The sequence below is a fragment of the Pipistrellus kuhlii genome, unplaced genomic scaffold (assembly GCF_014108245.1).
Source record: "Pipistrellus kuhlii isolate mPipKuh1 unplaced genomic scaffold, mPipKuh1.p scaffold_m20_p_122, whole genome shotgun sequence".
Lineage (NCBI taxonomy): Eukaryota > Metazoa > Chordata > Mammalia > Chiroptera > Vespertilionidae > Pipistrellus > Pipistrellus kuhlii.
The window spans coordinates 84,000-91,527 of NW_023425430.1; positions in this window are offsets into that span (position 1 = coordinate 84,000).

The window sequence follows — 7,528 nt, forward strand, 5'->3', positions numbered from 1 at the left end:
CTTCACCCCCTTGCTTCTGAATACTAGGGAAGGACTGCCCAGTTGGGCATATCCGGGGAAATTGCAGGGGGAAATTGCCTTCCTGGAAACAAGGGATCTGTACCAGAAGAGATAGTCTGGGAGCCAGCTGGCACCCTGCCAGCTAGAGCCATAGAGAAAGAAGGCCAGAGCAACCAAAAGACTGGGAGGTCAAACCAGTAACACTGACACCTAAGAGCTGAATTACAAACTGCCTTTTTTTTTTTTTTTTTTTTTTTTTTTTTCCTTCTCTTTTCTTTTCTTTTATCTTTTAATTAATCAAAAATAAATGGACACAAATAACTAAGATATAGTCTACTTAAAATTAAGGATTACCTTACAAATCTGAGGTGCAGTGAAATGCTGGGAACTGCAAGACTTTCTGGGCCGAGAATCAGGAGTGCCAAATACATTAACAGAGGAAGTGAATGACCACTACTGGACATTTTTATGCTAATTTTACTATTATTTTATTTTCATTTTTTACCTCTTTTATTTAATCTTCATTTTTTATATCTTTTACTTAAGAAACGATTTTTTTTTCTTACTTGATTTTACCTTTTTAATTATTACATTTTTCAATCTCTATCATCACTATTACTACTGCTATTTTGTAAATTTTTTTTTTCTTTCCCTCTTCAGTACCATTTTATTTTTTTTCTTTATTTTACCTTGGGAGTAACCTTCATTCTATTTTAATCTCTACTATAGCATCATTCAACCCTATCTCAACTCGATCTTTACACCATCACTCTCTTGCTAAACTTTACCCTTTTAGTCTACAGTTTATCCTATCCCTTTCTGGCTTTAGTTTTTCCTCTATTCTTTCTGTATACCCCCTGTTAAAACTCTCACTATACGTATAGACCTATGTTCCAACCCCTGATCCAAGTGTATAAATACCAATCTCTGCACTAGATTAACTAGTTAAAAAAAAAAAAAAAAAAAAAAAAAAGAAAGAAAAATTGTTCTCCCCTCTATCCTTTTCGCATTGTTTGTGTGAAGGTTGATTATTGTGAATTTTTAGGCTTGTTAGTGAAATTGTTATGCTTATTACTGTGTTGTTATTGTTGCTTTGTATTTTTTTTTTAAATACTCTGTTTTTGTTTGTATCTTTTACTTCTGTATATCATAGCCTTACTTAATAATAGGGGATATTGTAGTTTGTATTAATCTCCAAGTATTGTTACTGGCATTGGCTGGGTTCAGTGGTTGTTCTATGGCAGTTTTCTCCACATATATATAGTTTGTTTCCCATTTCTCTTTTAGTTTGCTTCTTCTCTCTCTTTCTCTCTCTCTCTCCTTTCTTTTTTTCCCTGTTTTCCAACTTTATTTTGTCATTACTTTTTTTCCTCTTTTTCTATCTCTTTATCCCTCTTTTTTTTATTTTATTTACTTAAATTTTTTTAATTTTAATTTTTACTTTTTAAAATTTTTCTTTATTTTATTTTTACCTTTCTTCCTTCTCTCCTATCCCCTAAGTTGCCTTTCTCTAGTGGTCACCTTTACTAAAGGTTATTAATATTGTAAGTACATTCCTGTTAAGTGCCTCTTGTGTTGTACCAGGTAGTGTTTGTATTTTGAAATTTTAAATCAACGCAGGAGAAGGAACACCACATAACCAGACATCCTGAGAAGAGAGGCCATGGGGAGACAAAAACATAGTCCGCACATGAAAGAAAAGCAGGCATCACCAGAAAAGGAAGTAAACGAGCCCGAGGTAAGCAGCCTACCAGAGCAAGAATTCAGAATAATGATCATAGGATGGCTAAAAAGAATGGAAGAGAAATTTGACAATAACCAAGAAGAAATGAGGAAGAACCATGAGGAACTGAAGAAGAACCATGAGGAATTGAAGAAGAACCAAGAAGAAATGAAAAATGACATCGCTACCATGAAGAACTCAATAGAAAGCATTGAGAGTAGACTAGAGGAAGCAGAGGACCGCATCAGTGAGCTAGAAGATAAGATGGAAAAAAATACCCAAGTAGAGCAGCTTCTAGAAAAAAAGATTAAAAAGCAGGAGGAGAGCCTACGGGAGCTTTGGGACATTACAAAACAAAATAATATTCGAATAATAGGGGTTCCAGAAGGAAAGGAAACTGAGGTAGACATGGAAAAAGTATTTCAAGAAATAATGACAGAAAACTTTCCTGAAATAGAGAAGAAAAAACCCACACAAATCCAAGATGCTCGCAGAGTCCCAAGCAAAATGAATCCCAGAAGACAGACTCCAAGGCACATTATAATCAAATTGGCAAACAACAATGACAAAGTAAGAATCTTAAAAGCAGCCAGAGAGAGACAGGAAGTTACATACAAAGGAACCCCCATCAGACTAGCAACTGATTTCTCAACAGAAACTTACCAGGCCAGAAGGGAATGGGATGAAATATACAAAGTCATGCAAAGGAAGGGTCTGAATCCAAGAATACTGTACCCAGCAAGGCTATCAATCAAAATTGAAGGGGAAATCAGGAGCTTCACAGACAAAAAAAGACTGAAGGAATTTATCTCCACCAAACCAGCAATGCAAGAAATGCTAAAGGGTCTACTGTAAAAATAAAGAAATAGGAAGTGAAGAAGGAACACGGGTATAGAATAAAAATGGCATCAAATGTGTACCTATCAATAATAACCTTAAACGTAAATGGATTAAATGCTCCAATCAAAAGACATAGGGTAACAGATTGGATAAGAAAACAAGACCCATACATCTGTTGTCTACAAGAAACCCACCTCAGAAAAAAAGATGCACACAGACTGAGGGTGAAGGGATGGAAAAAAGTTTTCCAGGCAAATGGAAATGAAAAAAAAGCTGGGGTAGCAATACTTATATCTGACAAATTAGATCTCAGAGTGAAGGACATAATAAGAGATAATGAAGGCCACTTCATAATACTAAAGGGAACAATCCAACAAGAAGAAATAACCCTGGTAAATATATATGCACCCAATACAGGAGCAACCAAATACATTAAAAAACTGCTGGAGGACATTAAGAGAGAGATTAATAGCAATACAATCATAGTAGGAGATTTTAATACCCCACTGTCACCCTTCGACAAATCATCTAAACAAAAAATCAGCAAAGAAATATCAATCCTAAGGGACTCACTAGACCAGATGGAATTAATTGACATCTTCAGAACACTCCACCCCAAAGCCACAGAATATACATTCTTCTCAAGTGCACATGGGACATTCTCAAAGATAGACCACATTTTGGGTCATAGGCAAAGTCTCTTCAAATTCAAGAAGATAGAAATCATATCAAGTATCTTCTCAGACCATAATGGCATAAAACTGGAAATTAACTACAATAAAAATAATCCAAAGAAATCAAACACATGGAGACTAAACAGCACGCTATTAAACAAGGACTGGGTTACCAGAGAAATCAAGGAAGAAATTAAAAACATCCTGGAAACAAATGACAATGAAAACACAACAATCCAAAATCTATGGGACACAGCAAAAGCAGTCTTAAGAGGGAAGTTCATATCCTTACAAGCCTATTGCAAAAAACTAGAAAAAAGGGTAACAGATGATCTAACTCTACAACTCAAAGAGTTAGAAAAGGAGCAACAAGAAAAGCCCAGTGTAAGCAGAAGGAAGGAAATAACAAAAATCAGAGCACAGATAAACGACATAGAGACCAAAAAAACAATACATAAGATCAACAAAACCAAGAGCTGGTTCTTTGAAAGAATAAACAAGATAGATGAACCTCTAGCCAGGCTAACTAAGAAACAAAGAGAGAGGACCCAAATAAACAAAATCAGAAATGAAAGAGGTGAAATAACAACAGACCCCAACGAAATACAACGGATTGTTACAAAATACTACGAACAACTCTATTCCAACAAACTGAACAACCTGGAGGAAATGGACATATTCCTAGAAAAATACAAACTTCCAAAACTCGATCAGGAAGAATCTAAAAATCTCAATAGACCAGTGACTTGGGAAGAAATTGAAACAGTCATCAGAAAGCTTCCAGCAAACAAAAGCCCAGGGCCAGATGGCTTCACAGGAGAGTTTTACCAAATATTCAAGGAAGAACTAAAACCTATCCTCCTCAGACTTTTCCAAAAAATTCAAGAGGAAGGAACACTTCCAAACTCCTTCTATGAAGCCAGCATCACCCTAATACCAAAACCAGATAAAGACAACTCAATGAAAGAGAATTACAGGCCAATATCCCTCATGAACATAGATGCCAAAATCCTCAACAAAATCCTAGCAAATCGGCTCCAGCAGAGCATCACAAAGATCATACACCATGACCAAGTAGGATTTATTCCAGGAATGAAAGGATGGTACAATATCCGCAAATCAATAAACGTGATACATCACATAAACAAATTGAAAGATAAAAATCATATAGTCATATCAATTGATGCAGAAAAAGCATTCGATAAAATCCAACACCCTTTCCTGATAAAAACTCTTAACAAGGTGGGAGTACAAGGATCATACCTCAACATAATAAAAGCTATATATGATAAACCCACAGCCAACATTATACTCAATGGGCAAAAACTAAAACCATTCCCTCTAAGAACAGGAACAAGACAGGGATGCCCACTTTCGCCACTCCTGTTTGACATAGTACTGGAAGTACTAGCCATTGCAATTAGACAAGAGGAGGAAATAAAAGGCATCCAAATTGGAAAAGAAGAAGTAAAGTTATCCTTATTTGCAGATGACATGATATTGTACATAAAGAACCCAAAAGACTCCATTAAGAAACTAATTGACTTAATAAATGAATTTGGCAATGTAGCAGGATACAAAATTAACGCCAAGAAATCCATGGCATTTCTATACACCAACAGTGAAACTACAGAAACAGAGACTAAAAAAGCAATTCCATTTACCATCGCACCAAAAAAATTAAGATACCTAGGAATAAATTTAACTAAGGAAGTAAAGGATCTATATGCAGAAAATTACACGACATTGAAAAAAGAGATAGAGGATGATGTAAGGAGATGGAAGAACATACCATGTTCATGGATTGGTAGAATCAACATTATCAAAATGTCCATACTTCCTAAAGCAATCTATAGGTTCAATGCACTCCCCATTAAAATACCAAGGGCATATTTCACTGACCTAGAAAGAACTCTCCAACAGTTCATTTGGAACAATAAAAGACCCCGAATAGCCACAGCAATCCTGAGAAAGAAGGGTAAAGTAGGAGGGATCTCAATACCGGACTTCAAACTGTATTACAAAGCCACTGTTCTCAAAACAGCCTGGTACTGGCACAAGAACAGACATATAGATCAATGGAATAGAATCGAGAACCCAGATATCAACCCAAATCAATATGCTCAATTAATATTTGACAAAGGAGGCACGAATATACAATGGAGTCAAGACAGTTTCTTCAATAAATGGTGTTGGGAAAATTGGGTAGACACATGCAAAAGAATGAAACTAGATCACCAACTTACACCATACACAAAAATAAACTCAAAATGGATACAGGACTTAAACATCAGACGGGAAACCATAAAAATACTAGAAGCATCCTCAGGCAGCAAAATCTCAGACGTATGCCAAAAGAACTTCTTCACTGATACTGCCCCTAGGGCAATGGAAGCTAAAGAGAAAATAAACAAATGGGACTACATCAAAATAAAAAGCTTTTTTACAGCAAAAGAAACCATCAACAAAACAACAAGAAAGCCCACTGTGTGGGAGAACATATTTGCAAATAACACCACTGATAAAGGTTTAATCTCTAACATCTACAGACAGCTGATACAACTAAATAAAAGGAAGATGAATGATCCAATTAAGAAATGGGCAAGGGACCTAAATAGAATATTTTCAAAAGAAGACAGAAGGAAGGCCAAAAGGCACATGAAAACATGCTCAAAGTCACTAATTATACGAGAGATGCAAATCAAAACAACAATGCGGTACCATCTCACACCTGTCAGAATGGCCAACATCAACAAATCGACAAACGACAAGTGTTGGCGAGGTTGCAGAGAAAAAGGAACCCTCGTGCACTGCTGGTGGGAATGCAGACTGGTACAACCACTGTGGAGAACAGTGTGGAGTTTCCTCAAAAAACTGAAAATGGAACTCCCATTTGATCCAGTAATCCCACTCCTAGGAATATATCCCAAGAAACTAGAAACACCAATCAGAAAGGATATATGCACCCCTATGTTCATAGCAGCACAATCTACAATAGCCAGAATTTGGAAACAGCCTAGGTGCCCGTCAGCAGATGATTGGATCCAAAAACTATGGTACATCTACACAATGGAATACTATGCTGCCATAAAGAAGAAGGAATTCTCATCATTTGCAGCAACCTGGATGGAATTGGAGAACATCATGCTGAGTGAAATAAGCCAATCAATGAAAGAGAAACACCACATGACCTCACTCATTTGTGGATAATAAAGAGCATTATAAACTGATGAACCAAAAGATAGATATAGAGACAGTAAAGCAACAAGCAGATTGTCAAATTACAGCGGGGAGGGGAGGAGGATCTGGGGGAGATAACAGATCAACCGAAGGACTTGTATACATGCATATAAGTACAACCAATGGACATAAAACTATGGGGAGGGAGGGGATATGGGGGAGGGAGGGAGGGGGCAAAAAAAAATCATTAAAATATGTAAAAATAAATAAATAAATAAATTAAAAAAAAAAGAGAAAAATAAAAATAAAAATAAAAATATATTTTATTGACTTTTTACAGAGAGGAAGAGAGAGATATAGAGAGTTAGAAACACCGATGGGAGAGAATCATTGATCAGCTGCCTCTTGCACACTTCCTACTGGGGATGTGCCTGCAACCAAGGTACATGCCCTTGACTGGAATCGAACCCAGGACCTTTCAGTCCACAAGCTGATGCTCTATCCACTGAGCCAAACCAGTTTTGGCCAGAAGGTGATTTTGGAATGTTCTTGGGGCAGTGCTCTGCCTCAGCTCTGCCTGGCTCTTTCCCACCATCTACTGCCATTCATAGAGAGTCTCTGGGACAGTTTCCATCCTGGATTATTCAAAGATTGCTCTCCTGAGTATGGGAGGTGTGTCCCTAGGCTCTGTCACTCTTTCTATTGCTTCCACAGCCACAGCTCACCTCTTTTCCAACGTCTGTGTCCTGGGCATTTCTGCCATCATCATGGCACAGGGGGACCAGTCAGTCCAAATCACTAGCAGAAAGTGAAGGAGTGTTCCTGGGACTTGGCTTGAGTGGCCTTGTGCCCAACATACACTTTACTATCACCAGGACCAAACACCAGGGTGGCTTTTGCTTAGAGATGCTTGCAGCAATTACCAAGAGACACAGGGGCCTCTTAGGGCAGGGCTGACAGGAAGCCAATGCTGTCTGCTCCACCATGAGATTCTGCCCCATCCAAGCTGAACATAGAGGCTTTTGCAAGTCTTGTCTCATAAGGGTGTCTCCAGCACAGAAGTTCTCCCAGCATAGACACAGCTGATCCTCACAGCCAATTGGCCTGAATT